At 36.8% G+C, this 25,997-nt stretch overlaps 1 protein-coding gene and 1 long non-coding RNA gene across 2 annotated transcripts in view; one reads left to right on the forward strand and one right to left on the reverse strand.

The window, feature by feature from the left end:
• LOC124173289 (zinc finger protein 182-like) overlaps positions 1–25,997 on the reverse strand; it is a 277,634-nt gene that overhangs the window by 21,601 nt on the left and 230,036 nt on the right. The gene's annotated exons all lie outside the window — the stretch shown is intronic.
• Positions 25,436–25,997, forward strand: LOC124173061. Its single transcript, XR_006868370.1, has 3 exons — positions 25,436–25,569; positions 25,805–25,854; positions 25,973–25,997. It is a non-coding gene; the product is annotated as an uncharacterized LOC124173061 (long non-coding RNA).

A 25,997-nucleotide genomic window follows, 5' to 3' on the forward strand; every position in this document is an offset into this window, starting at 1 on the left:
CTAAGAGATATTTTTGCTGTGAAATACTATTTTTTTATGTATTTAGATGTTTTCCCCATGCAGGGATCCTCATAATTCTCACAGGGGATATTAAACTCTGTAGTGCTTTTTAAATCAGTAGAGGTCGTTTCTTTACCGTTCTTGCTGAAAGGTCGGTTTACTCCATGCATTTACCTGTACCAGTTATTATCTAAATATGTGAACCCATGAATTTAAACAAAAATGCACCGTGTAACCACACAACTTGTGTGAATGCATGAATAGACAATAGATCCTGTTCTGATATGGTCAATGCATATGAACACATTCCATTCTGGTCTGCTAAAGTCGTTCATACATTCACTCAATAACTTGTGTATGTTAATGTGTGGTGTAAACAGGTGTTAATAATATGAGGTGATGATTTTGAATCTCGTGATTTATTTTTTTGTCTTCTTTTATGGAAACGCTTATTATTTGTACATATAAGTTTTTTTGTAATTAGACTCATGGATTAGAAAATGGGATGTGTTTAATTTTATTGATCCATTTTGTTTTATTAATTTTGAGCACATGGAAAATTGTTAGCTTTTTTATTTGTTTTACACTCAAAGTTAAGGTTATTTCTAGAATCATATTTGCCCCCATTTTTTATAGTTTATTTACTAATGGGATGTGGTTTTTTTATAGATCAATTTTGTTTGTTTAATTAGGAGTACATGAAAAAAATAATTGTTGGTGTATAGATTGCAATGAACTACTTGAACGGGATAGTCTTCTTTTCTTGTATATTTTGCAATTTTATTTTAATGGCTGTCTTCGTGGGCTGTTTTTAGTATAAGTGGTGAACGACTTTGCTGAAGGAACAATTTGTGATAGTTTATGTAGCAATCACTAAGTCCAAGAGGTACTTCATGGCTTGCACTTGGCCACATCTCATATGTGGTCTTTTAGTATGAAAAACAGTAAAAAATCTCATTAATGTCGAATGAAAAAAGTTTTAAAATATCCATGTTTAAAATAATGCAATGCACTTCAATAATATTTCACTCATCGTTAGATATACCTCATTTTTCGATGGTAAGCCTGTTGCATACGTAAACCTCTAGTGGTGCAATACGCACATGAAGTCTGGTATCTAAACTAAACCTTGCTAGCCTGGTCAGTTATGAGCTAGGGCGTCAATGAGTATGGAGTTCGTGCAAAATATTTCCTGTCTTTTGAGTTGAAATTCGATTTATTTTTGAGGTCATATGTTCATGTGATCTTTTTATGTCTGTTTTCTTAATTATTCTCAAGTTTTTTGCGTTGGTGTACGTCATAGAAATGAACGTAATGTATTAGAAATTTGTAAATCACTGAGTGCTTTGAGATTTGTTTGTGGAGTGAACTGGTTTACAGGTTGAATGAGTTATTGCAGTGAAAAACATAAGTATTACCATTGGGAATTTCTCCTAGTCTTTACAAAGGAATGGGGTGCTCTCCTGAAATTAAAAGCTAATTTTTTTTCAAGTTTAGATGAGTAAGTTAAAGTTATTAACGTATGCAAAATAATATTTTTGCATATAAAATGTATATGAAAGATAAATAATTCATGATTCTCATTATTCTTGTTGCTAGAGAGCTTCTAAGTTCCCAACAATTACCAAATTCTTTCATGCTACAAAAACGCCCTGTGACATCAGCGAGTAAGCAGACTCACTCCATGACAATAACAAAACAGTAGCGACGATAACAAACATCTACGACGATACATAATGTGAAGGGTGTGTGATAACATATATGAATTGTTTAAAAGTTTTTATGGTGCTTGTGTTGCACAATGGTTGACTCGGACTTCGTAAAGACGCATCCTGGGAACATTCTGAAGGTAGATTAGTTCATGGCAACTTATTTCTTTTCCAGCAATGAAGATTTCTTTGTGCAGAGTTGTGAAGCCGCAAAATTGAAATGTAACATAAATTAAATCAATAATCTCATTCGCTAATAATCTAAAGCTTGGTTTGTGTCTCATTTAACTACTGTCATTTACTCATTGATTTTAATGTGTACTTGGCGCAATAGTGGAATATGTGATGTTAACGTTTTGGAGAAATACAACAGATCATATTTTATGCCGATTTACTTAGCATTCTTAAGGTCTGGAAGAGAGACATACCGTGTTTCAGCAGGTTGTTAGGTTCAAGTGTTAATAAATTTGAACATTTGCACTGTTGAAGCTAAGGTGACACCAGAACATTAAGAGACAACAATAAGCTTATACTGTGGAAATTGCCGTAGATGAGGAGGATGAGAAAGTAATAAGCGCTATTTGTCAAGATGGTGCTGCATCTTCCAGTTTGCATACATTCTTTAAACCTGTCAATTATTCAGGATAAATATTTCACATGACTGATGATGGAATTGACGTATAAAAAAATTAATTGTAAAGAGAGATACATAGGTATTTCTAAAACTTGGACAAATAGTCTACTGGCACCACTTAAACCTATTGTTTACTGGCCTCTGATGTCACGCTCAGCCAACATGGCAATGGGTCGTTTTGAGTGCAAGATTAATGTATAATTTTCAAAGTGAAATTCTAAAAAAAAAATACGCAGCTTAGAGAAGAACTGCTTTCACTTTAATGTACAGCACGAAGGGTATTTTTTTATCGCGTAATCATTCATTTTCAGTGAAATTTCCCATTCCGAGGGTACCCCTGTGCAGACTTAGTGTGAAGAAAATGATTATTATTACAACATATTCACTTCAAATGTGGCAGGCCAGATAACTGTAGAGGATGCCTTGTATGATTTTGTCTACTTCGGAGTAAGTGAGGGGTTACATTTTATGTTTTCATTCCTTTCATAGGTTGCTGTTAGAGATGGCCTACCTGCCACTTTATGCCCACTGTGCTTGAAAAAGCTCATTAAATTCAATGGTTTCAGATATATTTGTCAATTTTGGACCCAGAATGTTGTCTGGAAAATTTTGCAAAATTTTCTGTGGAAATTTCTTCAGCGTGATTGATTCTTTTTTCATTGTAAGCCCTGTGAAATCATTCAGGCAAGCAGATATTAACTTGTTCATGTCAATGTACCATGTAGCTCGGCCTTAATAGTTTCAAGTTCATATCATCGAGAATGAAAAATTTAGCAAAATGTTTGTATTTGTGGGCTCAACAGATTATAGCAATAGAAAAAGTAACTAAATCTTGTATTTGATGAATCACTTGCCACCAAGGGCAAAGTATAATGCTTAGTGACTCCAACAAAGTATTACGTGCCAAATTTACGAAAAAGCAATTCAGTTAGATATCAAAATTTAATGGAACATTAAAGTTTTTTATGAATAATATTAAATGTTATGAAAGGACCTTTACAATGATCGACAGAGCAGTGAAAAATGTTCAGCATTCAACAAAATACATGAATTTATTAATTTTTGCAAATATAACCCGTAAATTTGATGTTTGTATTGAATGAAACAAATATCTTGAATTCTATATTCCTTGAGTTATCACGGACAGTTCTGTCTGGTTTTCGTTTTAGCTCATTATAACGTTAATAACCCGGCGTTACTCACGCGAGATTCCCGATCAAGGTTACTCGAGTGGGGTGCTCCTGACACCACATAGAATATTGGAAAAAATGGGTTGGACAATATTTTTATTGAAAAACTTACCAGGATTTATGTTATAAGTATAGCATCAATGAACCTGTAATGGGTCATCCCATTAAAGAATAAACAATTTAATTATGGTTGTTATCAGTGCCCAAATACAATGCAATACAGGTAAGCAAATGGAATTACATTTTATAGTGAAGGAATCTAATATAAGGGAAAAAATAACTTTGAGTTTATTATTTAATCGTCTGAAAGTACTTATTATGATTTAAATCAATATTTACTTGCAGTTTTAACTTGAAGGTAGAGTGTCATCCTCATGGCAGACGTGACTCACATTTCCCCAGAAAAACGATGCTGGATTATAGTGTTGAAAAGTCTGAAACAATGGCCACTGTGACTTGGCCAAGTCAGGTCACAGTCAAGGACATAAGGGTGGCCAAAAGAATAGCATACAATCAAAGGTGTCGATCCATGGGTTTTAAAGGGTGCCCAAGTCATTGGTATTGTCTAAATACTCGTCTTATCCAGTATTTGACCTCCAAGGCTAATACTGAGGTCGAAGGTCATAGAGGTAAATATTGGGCCATCGTGACAACCAACGTGTCAAACCACAGGTTTTAAAGGGTGCTTAAGTCATTTTTGCAGTTCATTTATCAGTGTTGTTGATTTTTTGACCTTAGGAGACCACAATCGGGGTCAATTGTCTTAGAAGTAAACGTCAAGCCATCGAGACAACCAGTGTGTCAAACTATAGGTTTTAAAGGGTGCTTTTGACAGTTTTGTAGTTCATTTATCAGTATTGTTGATTTTTTGACCTCCATAGGTCATAATGGAAGTAAAAGGTCATAAAGGCGTGATTTGATATATCAAGGAAACTAATGTCACCAACCTAAGGGTGACCAAGTGAGTTGCGTGGTACACATAGGACCCATTTTGTTAAGTCGTTACCCTCCTGACGTCATAAGGTGGTCAACATTCACTGAGGTTTGCACAAAAATATCCATGGAATTAACCCGCTAGCCGGAAGGTTTTCAAGGTTGCCCCAAGACAATGGAGTGGTGAGCACCATGCTAAATTAAAGGTTTTAAATGTGTTCTAAAGGGTGGAGCCATTCCCATTTCAATGTTACTAAATGAGTGATTAAGAAGGGGGTTGATTTGAGCCAAATTTTTTCAAACTTTTTTGAAACAAACAAATTTCAAACTTAAATGTGCATTGAAATGAAATTAAAATTTTGGTTTAAATTAATGAGAAAGTCTAAGTCATATTTATAAATGATAATAAAATTAAATATTAAGTACCCAATATTCAATGTGCCCTCCCTCCCGTGACAGGCATAATTGAATTCACTTGACAAATAATCCAGTAAAATGTCCCCAAGCAAAAGCAGGGTAATAAACTCTGCACATCTTATTCTCTCTCTTTTCTGTTCTTCAACATTATTAAATGTTTTTTTATACCCTAGCTGCTTTAAAAATCCCCATAAAAAGAAATCGCACGGAGTGAGGTTGGGGTTCCTTTGTGGCCACTCAACTTCTGTCCCCATGGACACCAGCCGATTTCCAAACTTCTCTTTTAGCACATTGAGGTCTGCCTTAGACCTGTGTGCAGGAGCTCCATCCTGCTGCAACCACACTTCCTCAGCATTTCCAAAGTTTTCATGCTCCATATCCCGGTGAAGTCTTTCCTCCAGCATAGCCTGATAGGTGTCTGTCCTCACGTTCTTTTCGAAAAAGTATGTCCCAAAAACATGGCCAGCTTAAATGGCCATGAACACCATTACACCATTTCAGTTTAACAACCTCTCACGCTGTGCCTTGGGATTACTTGTTGCCCAATATCGTGTGTGGGTTGAAGAGACAGCACCATTTTAAAAAGATATTGCTTCGTCCGAAAGCATAAGCTGAAACAAAGGCAGTGGATGAATTTCATTTTTAATTTAGATACATCATACAAGTTGATATAATATTATCAAAAGACATTAAGAGCAAAGAAAAATAACATAAAACAACAGAATAAATAAGATACTAACCTGAAATGTGAACATAGGGTTTTCATTAATCTTGTCAATCATCCAGTTTGCTGAAATGGTTTCATTAGCCATGATCTCCTTCACGAAGCTCCTGCACCATTCTCATTTTATAAGGCCTCAAGATTAGAATTTTTAAAGGGCGTTGTAACACAGATCTGGAAAGGTGCAATGAAAGTGCACGATGGTGGATGGATCTTGATGGCTGAAGCCTGAAGCCACAACTGTGTTTCTCTGCTTTGATAGGATTGATGGGTGCCCTTTACAATTCCTCTTCTTAAGATGTTCCATGATGAAACAATTTCCCTTCCTGAATTCGTCATATAACCTGTGGTCCTCTGTTCTTGTAAGGCAAACGCCAATGCTCAAAGAAAATTTTATGAATCGTTTTGATAGCTGACTTTCCGTTTAATATGTAAGTCTCGATTATATCTGCGGTGATTGCGGGAGTAAGGCTCTTCACGGTGGTTCTTTCCACTATGACTAACGACAAACTAATGCCAAAGAGACATGCAGCTGAAGAGTTTCCCAAATGGGTGACATTGTTGCTGAGGTAAGGGTGTCTGCATGAAAATACTTGAAAAATGCATCAAACAGTTTTTGAGGCATACAATAAGGTTAATGTGTAACTTATGTAGGGTAATGATATGTGGACAGCTCTATACCTTAGAACAACTTTTGAAACCTTTTGTCTGTCATGGTAGTTGTCCTGTTATTCCTGTGAACAATTCTTTGACATTTGACCCCTACGTATTCATCGGAGGTCAAAAACTAACAAGAGGGACATGTTTATTGCTCCACTGTCTTGGGCATCCTTGAAAAACTTCTTGAGTGATATGTGACTTATTTCAAATTGAAGTAAGTAATTTTCTTGTTTATTTCTGTAATGCATTTAGAATCATGGTAATTGTTGAGGTGTAGTCGTTAGACAGAACTAGAGATATTGTCGGTGTGGGGCCATAAACTTAAAGGATTTTTTTCTCATACTTCAGCCTTAATCAAGCCATACTTTGACTATCGATTGACTTTCATGACTCGGCATCGTTGTTCAACGATCGTAATTTCGACTGAGGAGAATTTGAAGAAAGGATTTCATTGGACCTATTATTAGTATGAAAAATTTCCATCTTGATTTGTAGGTTGTGCAGTCAGATGGCTTCCTGAGATGCGTCTGTTCTGTCTGTTTGGACAAGCTGAGGTAAAACAGTATCTATGAGGACTACTGTCTTTTCAGAATCCCCAGTGTCTTGAGTAACGCTCCACCTTCCAGCTATAGTTACGATTGGAGGGTAAAGGCCACGGAAAAACAGCTGCTTGCTGCTGGAGTTTAGCAAGATCCTCGGGTCAGTGAGTTATTGATTAAGGCAAACTCCATGTTGAAGATGGCATACTTAACTCTTTCTGCCAAAGAAAAATGTTTTCCATTCTACGCATAGCATTTGAATATTTTTAATCTCTCTCTATTGAGGTGTAATTTTCAGAGGAGTACACTTCTCTTGTGTTTGCTTCCCTCTGATTTGGGACTCAACTCAATGGGGTGCCGGGCTATTACCCCAGGCAACTGTACTAGACCCTCTAGCCCATGAGTCCACCATCAAATTATTGCATTACTAGGTACTGTTTTTAATAGAAATATTATTTACGCCTCACAATAACTTAGACTTATGTTAAAATAAGTTAAATGTTCAATTCCCTTTTGAATTTGAAATGGGTTAGGGAAATTTGTTTACTGTGTGGTAATAACAGCGTGGTCCAAAAACAATCTCTTGGCCAGGAATTAAAAAAGAACTTCCAGTGTCCAGATGGAAGAAGGTCCTAAGGGTATTAGCATATTAAAAGAGGCTTTGGTATTCAGTGCCCGGGCAAGAGCGCAGTTGGGTTACGCCTTCCTGAATTTTGCAAACAATAGGCGATTTCATAACAGATATCACTTTCATTGCTGCATATACATTCACAGCATCTGTTGCGTATGTTAATTTTTAGTTGATGTACGGCTGGTGAATGTTTTATTGTTGGCTTATTAACGGACTGTCAATTTGGTGACATTGAGACCGTGAAAACCTGGAAAAAACTGTGAACTTCAGTATGTAGGCAGTGGCAACCCTAAAATCTCCTTTAAATCACAGTTCGAAAGTCATTGTTTTTGCTTTTAATATGTCTAAAGGATTCATTTGTCTAAAGAATGCAAGGTGAAGCCAATGGTTTAAGAAAAACTCAGTATTTTCTTAACATGCAGCCTTATGGCAAATTTACGAAGCTGGGCAAGACATGATGGCTAAATGCGTAAAGAGTACCGTTGGGCATGGCTTCACATCTGAGGGCTTATGCCCTCTCCAGGAACCCCTACGTAAAAGGGGGAGTGCTGGTAAACGTATGAATCTGGCATTCATTTATTTGCATAAGAAATCCTCTGAAGAAAATATTCGGCTTTCGTCTCCCGAGTCAAGAAATATCCACTCATATATTGTCGTCTTTAGTTGAGAAAAGGTTAAATGCACTGAAAGCAATATCTTTTTATTATATTGAATTAGTCACACAAATTTGTTGTTTACTTTCAACTATGTAAAGGTGCTGCAAGCAATGTTACTTAACCATATTTATGTACTTACTATAATAGGTCTGTTTTTAATGGCTTTTATTGTTGTTTTATAAATTAGCAATGTGTTCAATGAATTGCCATCTTGCTATTCCATGTTTCCTTCCTGTGATTTAAATATTTCCTCAATTTGTTACTCAATGTGGAGTATGGGCATATAATTGGATTATTTGATTTTTAAAAACATTTTTACACATTTTCACTGTGTTCATTTTACATTGTCACCATAAGTGTATTCAAATTGAGCATTTTGTCATCAATATGTTTGTGGCATTGGAAATAATGCAGAGGTATTTAACATTTTTTTCCCGGTTGCCTGTTTGAACTTGAGAGTAGCTAATTATGCCAATCGGGAGATGAGAGACAGAGGTCCTCCTGATTTTCAACCGAGTGCATTGTTGGTGTGTTTTTTTTTATGAGGCGTGGAAGGTGGAGTTGTTTGGCTGACCTTCACCCTGCCTATGGTGGCCACACTTGCCTTGTCATAGTCAATCGCTAGTGTTCCACGTGTGATTGATTTTGATTCTCCATGGATAGACCCGAGATTTAGGGGCACATAATGGTGGGAGACAGCCATTTTGTGTGGTTGGTGTCTCTTCTGGGGTACCACCTTGAGAGAGGCAGGGGAGGTTTTTCTCTTTTCAACGAATCTTTAATGCATTTTAATTTCTGTACTAAATGCTTCCTTTGCTCATAGGTTATCCAGCTGCCATTGGACTTTGCGTATCGGGCCAGAGCGTGACGGAATTGCAGAGAGTTTTGCTGGATGTTGGATGCTTTTATTCTCCAATGATATTATCAATAGGTTCCAATGACTTGTGGAGGAACGTTAGATTTCATCAGCTGATGAGTAATTTCCAGTTCTCAGGTACACAACAAAGGCATTGTTCACAATATTTTTGAAACTTTTTTACCATTAAATAAACTGCTGATTTCCTTCGAATCTAAAGGAAATATTTTGTTATCAATGTGTTCGTTGTATTTGGAATCAAAATCATTTAGACTAATTTAATTTTGATACATTGATTCAGGAATACAATTTATTCCTTTATTCAGCAATGTAAGGGTGCTTCAAAAAATTGCGTCACTAAGCGACCTGTACACCATAACTATTATTTTCATAGCAATTGTAAAAGGTTATATTTTAATGATTTTATTGTCCTTCCATAACACATTGTTATACCAACAAAGCATTTACATTTCCTTATGTGGTTATTTTAACTCAGGACGTGATGGATATTACTGTACATTACGATTCTTAAAAACATTTTCCATCTCCGCAGTGTTTCGTTTTTCGTCAATGTCACCATAGCTGTTTCTTTAACAAAGACAGTGAAAACATATAGGCTTTAATGAGTAAATGGCATTGAAAGCATTGTAGAAGTCTCTAAATTATAATTTAATTTGCACGCAGCAGCAGTTTAATTAAACCCATTGTAGCATATGAAGCTGCTCTTGATTTCAATAGCTGGTGCATGAGAGAAAGAAATTTTTAATTCTTGAATAAATGCATTGTAATACTGTTCCATCGTGGTTCGTGGAGAGGGGTGTTGATTAGCTGAGCTTCCTTCCGGGTATTGTTGTTGCACTTTCATTTTCCCTGTCAAAGTTTTCTTCGTTTGATAAGGTATTAATAAACCTTTTTTAAGCCAAGCGCTACCATTCAGCAAGGTACTCAGCTACCCGCTGGCAGCCTGCGACGTATCAGTGCTAAGCCTCGCCTCAAGGTCACCTCACCGGGCGGGAGGGGGAACCAGAAATACGGCGTACGGAGATATTTCCCGGCATGCATACTTGAGCGTCGCGTTTTCGCGCGCTTGAAAATTTTCACTTTTCATTTAATCGCGAAAAATAGATATTGTCATTTAAAAATCTAAAAGCGTGAAATACGTACTCCAGGAGTAATAATCTTTCGTTTAAGGCAATAAAAAATAATAGGAAACCACCCTATTCATCAAATTGCATAGCAATAATTGCACACATACCTGGGCATTCTCCTCAGGAGATGGTTCCTCCTTTGCCCCGACCAGCGTCCAATCCAGGAGTGTCACCATGGCTCCCCTGCCCTGAGCTTCCACCTTTTCACCTTGGGAAGCAGTTAAGGTATTGGGCTGCAACATAAACCCCAATAATCATCATTAATGATTGATAGACAGAAATGTTAAAACAAAACTTTTGAGAATTCCTCATACAAATAAAATTAAAGTTAGCTTCAAATGGATATATTCTTCATACTACCTGCAAGCTGCCTTAAGGTAATTAATGTTAGGACTTTATAATAATTTTTTAAAAAATACCACTTTACTATATAACTATTACTTCTTATTTTGATCGCAAAATCCCTGCAAAAGCCACCTGATGATCCACAGGCCAATCGTTTCTGGAGATGCAGAACTCCAGATAAAATCTTATTCATAACTGTAACTTATTTTGCGAAAGAACTTTGCATGAGAATCCAGAGCTCATAGGTAATAACAAAAATTAATGGAAAATAAATGGGGTCAATAATGGAGGATAAATTTAGTGTACATTTTGGTTTGTAATTCAGTTTAGAGACATCAAACCTTTTGACTAATAAATTAAACTTACTCAGACAAGATATAACAGAAGGCCATTCTGAGTTAACAAAAAAGAGAAATCTGTAGATAAACTCCTTATAGAACACAGCTTGCGTAGCTTCAATGGGAAAATATGAAGGTTCATTTACTCTGCATGGACAACTGATAAGTAGGGATGGGAAAATTTTGCCATCATGAATTTTGCGGATTTAGACACAGTGTCATGGTAGAGGTAAGACGTTACAAAATACCCCAAAGTGACTGGGAAAATGACTTATGAACTCACGAAATGTCGCAAATTGTGTCCCAAAATACGAATATTTATTTTTATGGGGAAAATTTTGAAACTATAATTTCAAACACAGGAAAAAGCATTACATGACACAGAATAATTTCAATTCGATTAAAATTAACACAAGTGCGAGTATTCCTTAGGTATGTGGAGAAGTGCAGTTCGTAAGAGCATCACTAATGTTACGATACAATCCCGGGAGGATGGCATCGTGTGTTTTCGATTTGCTGCATTATGAGGCAATGGCAAAATATATGGCAATCTCCCATCCTTACTCTAGAGGGAATAACCGTATATTTGCTCCCAGAGTTGAACAATAGAAGAGCAATTTATGCAATTTTTTCTTATCAACATCACGAATGGAATATTACATTAGTAGAGGAATCTGAAGCATGCCCCTAGAACTGTTGTCACTCCGTGAGTATTAAAATCAGATTTCAGTGGTAAATCCCGATTAGAACTGTCTGCTAGCCCGGCGCTAGCCTGATGAATGCACCCATGGACAGCACGTGCCTGAATACCTGTTGTTTGGATCTCTACCTTTTAGCTAGATCTGTCAAATAATTGTTTTTCCAGGGTCCATTGTTAAGTATTGCTGCTGGTGTGTCAGACATTCTAGTTATTTTGACGAGTTATTGTAGTGCCGAATGAAAAATTATGAAAAGGGACAGGGCTTTTCCGTATCAAATAGATGAATTTTATTGTATCGATAAAAGTATGGTTATGTTCCAATTCTGCAATTGTCAGGTAGCTTGGGAAAGGAAAGACTCGATTGAAAAACATTGGAAATCTTCGAAGCATCTAACTGCTGCAAAATTTGGTAATTATGGATATTCTTTAAAGTTAAAAACATCAATCTCTATCTGCATCAACTGCTGCCATGAAAGAAACCAAATTGCTCATCATTTTGGGAAGTGGGTAGTATGAAACTTTCTCAAAGCTGACATTCTTCTCTACAAATTGGAAAATGAGCACATGAAGTCATTTTTGAATGACAGGAATAGAAGGATCAACAACTTTCCTATTTCCACATGGTGATTTATTGAGACCGACCATGGTTTCATTGCAGCGTAAAATTATCAAGGTTGCTGTAACGAAACCATGGTTGGTCTCAAAGAATTACCATGTGGAAATAGCAAAATTGTTGATCCTTCTATTCCTGCGATTATGGATTTCCACAAAGTTACACCCGCTGCTGTTAATTATTTTTGAATGAATTCGTGGAGTGCAAGTATACGAGTACAGCAGCTTTTTGTAAATCAAGTCAAAGCATTCTAATCCTAAATCCTAGTCATAGGAAAACTAACATTTTATTTACCGCTGTGAATAATTTTACCTCGCCACTGGTGCTGGAGAAATTCCCTGCATTTGCCAACTTAGGGACAAATATATTCCTGATCTAAAATACAACACGAAGACTCAACTGAAGGACAAGTAGGTTATAGTTTTTTGTGATAAAACAATGGAAAAGAGAGAAGAAAATGTTTTTGGGATCCAGCTAAAAATTGTTGAACTTCTTGATAGTGCCTTGGACATTGTAGTTGGTGACGTGTGTACTTTGGAAACAGCTAATTCAAAAACATGTTCAAGAGCAATTTTAGACACACTGAAGAAATATGAAATACCACTCGATAATGTAACAGCATTAGTGTCAGACTCTGCTCGCTAAATGACAAAATGTTTTCATGCAATGGAGGATTTGTTGTCAGACATTGTTCTGATTATTCAGTGCTGGGGCCATCAACTTAATTTAGTACTGTATACTCTTGTAAAAGATCTGCATATTTTGCATCAAGCAGTATCCAAAGTGAGGATGCCATTCCTTAACACATGAAAAAGGAAGCACCTTTATAGAAAACATATCTGAATACAGCCTACCCCGAATCAGCAAGTGCCACTATTTCCTCAGCCATTTTTAACCAGGTGGAGCTCCTGGTGTGAATCTGTGGCATATCTTGCAACACATGCAAAAGGTCATTGTAGGGTTTATGCACAGTGAGAACATGACACGTGACAATGATGGGTTGATTTTTCTCATAGTATTTCAGAAGAAGACTAGGAATCAATCCAAATACAGGCTATGTTCATCACAGAACATGGCAAACACATTGTTGAAATGATCACATTTCTGGAGGGACACTCACAGCCAGCTGTACCTATTCTAGATGGGCAGCTAAGGGTAATTCAGCAAGCACTTGAACTCATTGTATGAGGGAGTTACGGGAGCAATATTATTAAACTACTAGAGGATTGTGGAAGGGGAGTCGGTAGGGGCTAAATGAGTGCAGTTCTGTCCAGTGCAGCTTCCCATGCTGTAACCAAGCTACTGGAGTTCCGGGCTTTATTTGACTCTACAGCATTACCTATGTTATTCTCGATCCCGTGGGATTTGTAAAAGAAGTAATTTAGATTGAAATTTACTTATTAGAAAGAATTAAAGCCTACTAGCCACACTAAACAGCATACAATTTTTATACATATCACATTCCCCATTTCACTACCGACAGGTATTATAGCTTAATTTTTGACTTAAATCGATTTTCCCGGTTCCACCACTGAGGTGATTGTCTGCAGTCATAACACAGCCACAAGGGAAGTGTCACTTAACCAAGATATATTCAGTTAAACAATGGTACTGTCCCTTTTCTAGGTTTTGAAATAAAAACTAATGTAAGTATATATTCAAACTTGCAGCTTTTGAGAAAACACCGAAATGCCTATTTGAAAGAACCGAATTTACAATTTCAAAGTACTGCTTTTCTCCCTCTCAAACCATCAAAAAATTCACATCCCTAATCATAAGTGGTGTTTTCTTGAGGAATTTTACATCCAGGGACTAAATAAAAATTTGCAATTCAATTCAAGTTGAACATCATTAGCTTTCCCGGAAATAACTGAACCATTTACAACTTATTAGCTCAAAAGGCATAAGACAGTGCTTTCAAACACGTGAAGTTGTTTCAGGTGGAAAAGAAATATATCCGTGATAAAGTATAAAAAACAAATGATAACATCACCACTTTAAAGTATAAATACACTACTTACCATGGCTTCAATAATATGCGATTTTCATGTTTCATAACCTTACAAACAGACTTATATGCTAAGCTACACAAAGCAGAGTAACCAGTTCATTTATAAGCCACAGAAAGTCTAGCTACCATTGATGGAAGAAGCATGAAAGAAATAGACAATGGAAGAGTAAAGGCACAAGGAGCATTCTCCAAAAAAGAATGTTCTACTCACAACTGAGAATACAAATACAGAGGTAAGGAAACAATGCATCAGATTCTAAGTATGGAACATACTTATAATTGGTGGCTTCAAAATTTACAGCTGCAGAACAGTTAAGAGATAATTGTGAGTTTAAACTTCCATGCAATATTCCTTCGATGATCTCTATTTTCAAAGCAATTCACCTCTTTCAATTTCTATTCTAGGCAAATGGTTTTTCATGATAACTTCTTGATTTTTCTACCCGCATTCCTATATTTGGCCATTGTTCTCTTGGTTTTCCCTCTGTATGGCTCTATCAAAATCACCTACTGCAGCACAGTATTCCTGTGTCACAAAGGTCCTACGACTGCTGGGAGGGAATGATGCGATTGTGTTTGAAACTAATGCAGACCCTTTATGTGTTAATACTATTCATACACAACTCGGCCACCACTCCATTTCTCCTGCGTAAATACCAATGACCTCGAAGTCTTTAGCATAGATCCTCTACCTGGAAGTCAATCGCCCGATAACCTATGATGGCAAAAATTACATCTCATACCGTATTGCTTAAAGAAACTCATTTCCACTAGCTCCACGCATAATTAATGATCTAAATTAACTATTGTTATTCTGTTAAAGAGTGGAGATAAATTACTTTGGTAGGCCAACTATCTAAATCCAATGATGAGTAATGCTTTTGTCCATTGCACAGCAATGGATTTCGATTAATATAGGGACAAAGAAGATTTGAGGCAAGCAATATTAGTAAAATGCATAAAATGATATCACTTTCATGAGCACTGAGCGCAAGTTCACGTGTTATCATGAGAGCGATAAAGTTTTTTGATTAGGCTATACTGGATTACGATGTTTCCCCATGGAATGTATTTGCGCTACATCGAAATTGCGCTATACGAGACATGGGTGTACATCCATCTGAGCCACAAATTATCCATGGCAGTGGCAACATACCACTGGCAATACCATTAGAACATTACCAATTCATTTTCCTTGTATTTTTTGGACACAACGTGCAGAAAAATATGAAAGAAAACAGTGGCGGGGGGAAGAAGCCGACCTTATGCAACAAGCATCACATATCTATCCCGCTGTGCAGTCGACAGGAGAGGGAAAAACGGAAGCCGCACAGGGGGTTGATTTTGAGTTTCACATGGTCAGCTTTGAAAGAGTTAACATCACTAACAATTGATACCTTTTGGCAATCGACTAGCATTGCCGATGCCCAACACTCAATTCAAATATGGTAAACAAGGTCTAAAATATCCATCATCCCCACAGTAAATTCCTCTTCACTTTCATCACAAAATCCAATTCTGCAACATTTTGATTCCTATGAACATCATTCTCTCATAAGCAATACGAGTTATGTAGTTGAATCTAGCTAGCAGCTACATTATGATGTCATGGTCAATCTGTTTCACTGAACGTAAGTCAATAGTATTCAGTTTAACTCTCGATTCCTAACATCCCCCCTTCCACTCCATGGCAAACGGAAATGAAACTGTTTGTGCGATCACATAACAAATGACTGCTCAGTGCTGAGATGATAGAAAGCTTACTTGCTCAGCGAGCAAAGTTGAGCAGCCAGTTTGGCAAAATACACCAAATCTGTTCATTACATTTAATTTAAACGATTCAAACATGAAAGCTCTTCTGTAGTTGTTCATGATTGAACAGGCAAGGCAAAATGCAGTATGTTTCTGCAGAAAGGTCTTAGGAATAATGCAAAATAGAATGACATTGTGCCAGAGAAAAATTAAATTACACTTGGCAAAAGTACACTCACCAGGTCATCAGTGGCCAATGGGTCAGAGGCATCACTTAAAATTCCAGCTGGATGTGACGTGGCGAGAACAGGAGAGTTCCCTTCACTCAGAGGGTCTTCTTTCTCGTCCTTCACGTGAAACTAGGAGAGAACAATGGGCGTCACTCAATAAAAGCAAAACAATAATTCCCTCACTCGATAATGAAAACTCCTCTTTTAATTGAGACCACTCCAGCTGGCCAAAATACTCATGAGAATCTTGCAACTCACAGATCAAACTCAAGAATATTAATGCTCAACTAGGGAGCAGGGAGCTACGCTGCCAAAAGCACATGATTTTAATGAGAGAATTGGCCACTTACATTAAGGGCACCACAGTGGGAACGATACATTGAGGTTCCACTGAAAATTGATTTGTCTTCATCATTTCTTCACCTAGGCTTATAAAAAGGATACACAATAGTTTATGCTGGTTCCTCAGTTGAAACAATGGAGGATGATGGCTTGAACAAATAGAGGGCAATCATGAGAGACAGCCTTGCAATAGCCACCACTAATGGCTTGAACAGAGATTTGACAAGGGATTCCGAAATTATACTCCATGGGATAAGAGACATTTCTGTCAACAGATTATCAATGCTGTACCACTGCTGTTGACTTGCACGAAAAAAAATTGTGTGTTTCCACTTCCTGCCTCATGTGTCACTACTAGAAAGAACAACATCTGAAGGTTGTATTATGCCAGTGACTTCCCACCAAAATTCTTAAATTTATAACAGACACACCCCCATTCCTCATACAACCGAGAAATTTGTATAACTGAAGGTGATTAGACTCAGTGTTCACTGTAAATGAGATTATAACTTACCAACTTATCCTCCCTGGGCAATAAGCAGTCTGGCACAGGAATGTACACTTCAGTCATTTGGGCTGAGCATGCGAACTCTGAAGTGTTTTCAATGACATCTTGAATGCAGTCCTTAGTCTCCACAAAAGGCTCCGACTCCTCATCTTCTGTCCCTCCTCCTTCAAAACTCTGCAGAAAAAGTAACAGGGATAAACCTTTATCTCTTTAAAACACATACATGGGGTACTCAAAGCATTACGGAGAAAAATGTTACACGTATTGCCTCTGCTATCATATAAAAATAGCTTGGTCTCTGCATGCCTGTTAATCAAATACTGAAAAGCTACAGCACAAACTAAAAAAAATTAACAGGAAGATCGCTGATATTCCAGGTTCACACAGTGTCTTTTCTACATATCTTAGGGACCATAGAAGCTGCCCCTTCACAGCATAATACACGACAGAGAATGGAGATTATTCAGATGTATCATTTTTCCGTTTTTTTTTTCAAATCATGAGAAATCAAAAGAGAGACTGAAGATTCAATTTTTTGCAGTTAAGAAAATGAATTGATCAAGTTTCTTATTCTTGCACTCAATTTGCCTCTGCAATTATCATTTTTGTAGTAGTAGCTGTTACCTGGCCAATATCACTATTTATTCTTTTCTCAACAGTAGAGCCATATAAAAAAACAAGTGGAGATTGTTTTCAATGTTCCTATTATGCTCTTATACCTCCTGTTAATACTCAAATATAAACTCTAGAAGAGAATAAAAGGTGTAATATTTATGGAGAAAGAAAACAGACCTCAAAATCATCTTCTCTTCCATAACTATTTCATGAAATGGATTTTTAAATTACCCTGTTATTATTATCCTTAAAACATGCGAAACCAATCACACAGCAATTATGTATTATTCTCGAAACAAAGTTCCTACTGCCTGTCAATAGATGGCTATAGCACTGATTGTTGGTCAATTTTGAACTACCAGAATAATCATGACTCAAGCTTAGACATTAGGTAAACAAACTGCTCAACAACCATGATGAATATGTCACAGCATCAGATACTTAGTGTTGAGAGAAGAGCAGAATAAAGTTAACCGAGATACTGCTATAACAGATACACTGTTACACGATTGGTATCATTGCTTCAAGGACAATCATTTCAATGATGACAACTGTCTATGTAAAGAAAGGCCAAAAACCTCCAGATAAAATCAATTGGAGGCATTGCTCAAAGATGATCAACGCCATACTTACTCAAGAAGAGACTGCTTTGTATTTGTAGTTGCCCACCAAGCCATTTCCAAGGGATTGCATGCATTAGGAATTTAGTGTCAAGCGAGGAAATTGTGTTTTCAATTATTCAACAGTAATTCCACAGCACGAAACCTCACATCACAATGCCTAGAACATTAAATATTAAAACCTAACTGGAAACACTCAAATGCAAAGGCTGAATGCACTCACCAAATTCCCCAGACATTGAACCATCTTATTATTATTTGTTGAATTCAATATTACATGGTCTGGCAGATCAGCAGTTGCACTCATGTGAATACATTGAAAAGTGGCTTCATTCATGCATAACCTCAAAAGATGAACACTTAAACCATTCCAGTATTCAAGCTTTGCCACAATGATGGGAAAAAAGTGCAGCTAGAAATGGACAACATCCTTCCTTTTACACCTCACCCACAAGATATTCTAATACCTACATTTCTATCATGTGGTGGACAGAGCCTCATTAATCAACCACAATTATAAATTATTAATAACATCAACCATTAAAATACAAAATAAATACACATCACGAACTAAATCCATAACTCTACAGTTAGGTGAAAACGTTTCTCACCACAGTAATCTGCATAAATACAAAGGTATTAAAAAAATCATTAAAAAGCATTAATTATACCTTATGCACAAAGAAAATATTTCTGTCAACACACTCCAAACTCATTGAGCAAAATTGATCCACAAACTAAAACAGCATCCCATTCCAAATATCATGCAATCAGTACACAAAACATTATCAAAACAAATTTAAAAAATGTTTCAAGAGAATAGACCTTAAAATATATTGTAAGAATTAAGCTACTCAGAGTATGAATTTATAGCCCTTATTTACACCGATAGCCCAAAAAAAATTAAGAATGCAAAAACTTTGCCAGGTATGCATATCATAAAAAGAATTATCACAGGTTTTCCCTGTATATAAAATCGTTAAAGTTAACATGGGAATTCCACTGGGTCCAATGTACGAGCTGTCCATCGTCATGAGTGCACCAGCGCCCTGATTATGTAACTGTGAGAAGGGTGAGAGCGATGTCGTTGCCAGGGGCAACGCGATTCCCACGACGGAAGGTGATAGCAGCGATTATGAAACCGTGATCGCTCTCTTTATCACGCTGCGAGCGTCATCGGCCTATCACGTTCGAAACCCATGGTGACAAGCATATGCTGACATAAAAACGAGCACGAAATGCATATGTTAGCAAACAATTATTGTTTATTTAATTTAAAAATGCCCTATAACCGATTAAAAACCAATATAATTCTTAATTATTTCAACTGGAGTCCTCTGTTGACTTTATAGTAGCCCACGTTGTTCAATTGTTATATGCGCACGGTAGTGAATTCGATAGAGCTGCTTTATTTCCACACAGCAAATTGGAAAGTACTGCTAATTGAAGTACATCCGTGATTTAAACGTCAATTACTTTATATCGAAGTTTAATTATCAACATTTGCCAAGTACGTTCTCCAACATATCAACATCGTTAAACTCAACTGATTTGGGCGTTACCTGTTGGGACGATGAAATGTTCATGATGAAGCAAAACTCAGAACTATTCCACAAACTTTTATTTTAACAGACAGGTTAGTCTTGATAATGACGGTATAAACGTCGAAACTAGTAGACTGTTACAATAAAAGTTTGTGGAATAGTACTGAGTTTTGTTTCACCATGAACATCGTTAAACTCCTTTTCGATTTTTTAATCATCATAAATCAACTATATAACGAACAAAATATATGGAACAAGTAAAGAGAGATGTGAAGGAGAAGAAATACGTAGGAGTGAAAAGATTAGCTGCTAGGAGAACTGAGTGGAGAGCTGCGTCAAACCAATCCTAGGATTGTTGACCAGTGATGATGATGAAATCAACTATTAACTACTTACATTCAAATCGCTAGCGCGATTACACTTCCATTATCATTTCAACATTAATTAGTTTCAATCCAAGATCACGACTTTTTGGCCATTCTCTACGATATAGTAAATATAATGACTGCAGCATCTCCCGGCGAGCATTAGCATAATGGATTACGTTATCACACATCGGAAAGTAATACAACACTTTCCCCATAACTTTACCATAATACGAGTACTTTATTATAATATTATCTATTGGCGAAGCGAAGTACTTAGCTTTGAACTACATCCATTTTATGTTTTCGTTGTTTGTTATTGTTATTTCAAATACTCCGCAGACGACGCATTCTTGGACAGAGATGTGTCGAAGGATTTCATTGGCTCTTCAGATTTCTCAATGATACCAACCTCACGCGCTCGTACCTGTATGATACGCGCGATGACGGTGGCTTACATGATCGCGTGATACAGCGGAACGTGATAGGAGAACGTGATGTTCATCTCTCGCCGTCGTCGCTGTCACATTTACATAATCAGGGCGCAGGACAACTCATTGAAATAGAAACGCCGGCCATGATGGAGTAAGAGAATCTGGCCTGGCGTAACTCCTGAAAAAGCTTCTGCATGCCATATCCTTTGCAAAGATTTTGAAGACTGTTATGAAGGATAAAGGGGCCTATTACGAAGGAGCGGGCGGTACGCTACCGCCGGGCGGAGTTTTCGTTCGGTATACGGTATCATACCGCCCCTTGCGATTACGAATGGGACGGTCGGCAAGTCACCGCCGGGCGGAGAGTACGTGTCAGGGGGTCGGTAAGGAGCGATGCGGCGGAAGTGACGTTTGTATGAAAAATTCTGAGCTCCTTCAGCCCGAAAATGGTGTAGCCAATGGCAAGGGCGTGCGGTGTTCCAATTCCGCGGCAACTGTTCCTAGCAGACGAATATTTCGGCAAGAGTTGTTGGCAGTCTATAAAGACAATTAGTGGTATTTATGGATTAATAAGGATGTGTTCTTCGTTAATTCACCTTAAAAGTTTGACAAATGAACGAATTTTGCTCCTCAATTCTTACTTATAGGATAAAAAGTTGAATAAAACAATAATTAGCAGTGACTTGCGGAAGATATCATCAAAAAATCACGTATGAGCAGACGCAGGTAGTGACAAATTGCGTGGCAGACCATCGAAAATTTACGATAGAAGTACTTTTAGGGCCAACGGGCAAGGTGAACCACCAATTCCATTAGAGCTTTGACCGAAATGTCCATTCTTAAAAAATATATGAAAGCTGGAGAGCCTTAATCACAGACAATATGACACTCAACATCTGTGAAATGACAAAATATCTGTTGCTCTGCATTCCTTTCGTGTTAGTAACGGGGTTTGGAAACCTAATGCAAATTCAGAGAACAAGAAAGGCACTTTTAAAAATAATGAAAAATAACTTTTTGGCTGTTATCTATGAAAAGCAATGGAGAATTAAAAAACACAAGATATTCGCTTCTGGTTAAAATAAAATTTTATTTCAAAATAATGTGACAGAGTTTCACCATTTCTTTGGTTTAATCACGGGTACACAACCACAGCAAAACAGTCTGCCCACAATAAACATGTACGTGAGATCGCGAATCGGTTCCTCGGCAATCACACACACAGGCTACAACTTATTTCAATATTTCAGGTAAAATCCACAATCGATACAAGCTCACACCATTATAAATAATGGTAAACAGGCAAATACGATCATAAAAAACTGGAAGTCACTACCATTCTTATATTCATCACGTAAACATTACAATCAAGAGCTCGCTATGATGAAAACAACTGTTTAATCACTGATTTTAAGCCTCACATTATCCTACGCAAGTGGCACAGGTGACTTTTCTCACTACAATTCCTTGGTACGAAATTGATATACTAGTATATAAACAAATTTCACACATGACTTTGAACTTGATAGCTTGATCGTGAAATGTTATCTCTGCGGTGAATGACGAAGGTATAAACGCCACTGACAATCTTTACATTACTATCAGACACTTCTCGATAGCGTAAACCACTTTTTAAAAACCAACCACAATGGAACAGTGATAACTACAGCTCCTGGCAGATGTTTGTCAACCTCGTCAAACTTTGTGCATTACAACCACTGGTACTGTGATTAACGGTAGTTGTCACATTGAAAATAACACTATTTTGAAACAAAAGATGTTCGTAGAAATCTCCAAGCAGTGAGCAAAAGTTACATTCACCTCACTATTCAAGCAGTTATAACGTTGAAAATAACACTACTTTGGCACAGAAGATGTTCGTAGAAATCTCCAAGCAGCGAGCAAAAGTAGTATTCACCTTGCAATACAAGAAGTTGTCACGTTGAAAAAATAATATTTTGCCACAAAAGATGTTCGTAGAAATCTCCAAGCGGCGAGCAACAGCTGTGTTCACCATACAATACAAGCACAGGCAGTCCTTAACGACGAATTTTCCGGCACCTATGAAGAAATGGAAGATGTTATTGCATATAAAAACATTGCGGACATTAAAAAACATCCAAATTGTTCTAATTAAATAAATGAATGAGGGTCAACTTACAATCAACGTATCCATCTCCTACGGCCGTGGCTCTCTCTCTCTCATCTCAGACGGCTACAACGTTGTTGTTATATGGGTATTATACTTTTTTTGTTCAACTGCTCCAGTCGGCTCCAGTTTTGTATTTTATACGCTTACTCAGACATTAATATTATAAATAACACAAAATATGATAGCTTCCGAGTTTCTATCGTCGGATATTTTGTTTTAAAAACGCCAGCTCGACCCGAAAAATGTAAACAGACGTCCGCCATTAGGGGGTCGGTATCTCACCACCGGGGTAGCTGGCCGTGGTATCATACCGACCCCTAAGCCGTGGTATGATACCGACCGGTGGCCACTCGTAATCGCTCGGGGGCGGTAAACGCGCTTCGGGGCGGTATGATACCGCAGGCGGTATCTCACCGCATGCGGTAAGCCGTTCGTAATAGGCCTCAAACATCTCAGTACCTAAAAAATATATATCCTAACACAGGTAACCTTTGAACTTGTTTATGCTAAGGTCATAATTAAACTTGCTAACCACAAAATTTATAGAAAACTTTCAAATTTTATAATGTACTTTAAGAAACAAAATAGAGTTTATCTAAAAGATTGTGTAAAAAACTGATTTTATAAGTAAAACGCAAATAATTTTAAAAAGGGCACTAACAGAAATGGTTCTAGACAAATATGCTGTGATTGAAATAATCAAAGTTGATGCAAATATAAAAATTGTATTCCAATATCGGAAAATAGTAAACTAAATAAAAATAAACTTAACAAATACAGAAGAGATATACCAAATCAAAATTCCTAATTTTCTTTCTAATTTTACATTTTCGATGAAAATGTTTTCTGGGTTAATTTTTCTGCACTTAAATTAATTTCTAATACTTTGCCAATCTTGCCTTAATTGTAACCAGCATCTATTCATACAAGATGACTTGAAAATGAACAATCAATTTCCGAAACTTCGCAAAGATATTTTTAGTTATACATAACCATAGCCTCATGAGATCATAGTTAAAGGTAAGAAATGGGCCCCGAGCTAAAGAAAGGTAATATATTTACGTGCAACTGTGACTTTATTTGACAACGCATAGACAAACCAATTTCTGGGTCTCTGACACTTCAATCTTTAGCAGCAAATCGTCAGGGATTTTTTTGTTCACTTTAACATGCTCCGATTACCTAATCAAATACTTAAAAAGGTAGCGTGGTATAGCGCAGTGGGTAGATTGCCTTTTTGAGTTGATAAATGGTGAGTTTGAATGCCATTCTTTCCTGGATATCGTAGTTTAGCACACACTTAATTTCACTAGATGACAAAATGTCTTCAATCGTCGCCATTGTAACACAAACAGCAACATTAATAGGACCTTGCCAACGATTGACGGATAGGGAAAAACCAAATTTACGGGAAATTGGACTTGTTACACGTTTCCGTAAAACGTTTCGCAAAATATATCATTCTTGATTCCTACTTTTGTCTACATAAACCAAAGAGTTTCACCTCTGCAATACTTATACTACACCAGTCTTCAAATAAGAAATTACGATAAGTACTCACCCTGAAGCAACTTTTTCTCAGAACTGCGTCTGATTCTAAACAAATCTTTTTGAAAACACTGAATTCCGTAAGTTTCTTCAAACATAGTGGACACATAGTATTGGGCAGGCCATCTCCCACAGTAATCTGAGATTTTAATAAACAAGTTGCACATCAATAGTTTGGAATGAAAACATGAAATGAAGTTAGCACCATTTTAAATAAAATCGATAAAATTTAATGTGCCACTTACTTGTAAGCCAACTAAATCATGTAGGGCATCCTTCACAGTTATATTGTACGCTATATTCGAAGTGAATATGCTGTAAAAACAATCATGCTTCTCCCTACAAAGTCTGCAAAGGTCTATTTCTGGATTCCTATCTGAAGATTCCGTGAAAATCCCGATGGTACGACTCATGTTTTCGATTCAAAATCTTATTCACTTTTTTAATCAGGTTTATCGTCAAAGAAATCATCTACTCAGTATTGACAAAGATCACTAATTCCAACAAGGAAACTACATTGACTAAGATGGTGAGTGAAAATATAATACTTTAGAATGCTAAACGAAAGGAACACGAAATCCAACAATTGATGAATCGACGGAAAGATATATCACGACTCAATAGCTTGGATTGAGAAAATTTTCAACAATTTATGAACAATTGTAAATTCTTTGGACAAGCATCCACGACAAGTTTAATCCACAACGATCACTTGTTATTATATGACTATACAATCAACCTCTTTATAGAACCGATGTTTTCTAGTTGCCCTGTTATCCGCCAGTAGCACACCTATGGAGCAGGCCAAACATCCGTGTTTGAAGAGTATTTTCTTTCCATTTCAAAAAATTAAGGGCCATTGCATTTAAAATTCATCACATTTTCGATTAATTGTACTGTAAAAATGTTTGGTTAAAGGTTATTCAATCACCTGGCCGGAAACAAAATTTAAGCCCAACCTCGGCGTCCGCCAGGTCAGATTACATCTACAGTCTTTAAATATGAGAAAGAGTTCAAAATTCTTAAATGTAGAATTAAAAAAGTTTTAAAATATTTTTTTTATTCAAATAATGTAATGAACTAGCATAATATATCACTTATTGTTGGAAATATTTCATTTTTCGATTTTAGACCTGCTGCATACGCAATTCTCTAGCGGTGCATTACGCAAATGAAATCCGGTATGTGAGCTAATCCTTGCTATCATGGTCAGTTAATAGCAAGGCGTCAATGAGCATGGAGTTCGTGGAAAATATATGATGTCTTTTCTGTTGAAAAGCGATTTATTTTTGAGGTCCTTGTCAATGTGAGCTTTATAAGCCATTCTCCTGGATTATTCTCAAGTTTTTTGCGTTATCGTAAGTCATGGAAATGAACGTAATGTATTAGAAATTTGTAAATCACTGAGTGCTGTGGGGATGATTATTGAGGAGTGAACTGGTTTTACAGATAGATTGAGTTATTGCTGTAAAAATATAAGTATTACCGCTGGGAATTTATCTGAGTCTTCAGAAAGGAATTCTGAGGGTACTCCGTGCAGACTTTGCATGAAGAAAAATGATTATTGTTACAACATATTCTTTTCAATTGCAGGAAGCCAGATAACTGGAAAGGATGCCTTAGGCGATTTTTTTGACTTACAAGTAAGTGAGGGTTTACATTTTATTGATCTCCTTAGTTATTGTTTTATTCCGTTGTATGGGCATGTCTTCCACAGCAAGTCTGAAATATGTTGCGCATATGTTTTCATTCATTTCGTAGGTTGCTGTTGGAGATGACCTGCCTG

This window comes from Ischnura elegans (assembly GCF_921293095.1).
Source record: "Ischnura elegans chromosome 13 unlocalized genomic scaffold, ioIscEleg1.1 SUPER_13_unloc_4, whole genome shotgun sequence".
NCBI lineage: Eukaryota > Metazoa > Arthropoda > Insecta > Odonata > Coenagrionidae > Ischnura > Ischnura elegans.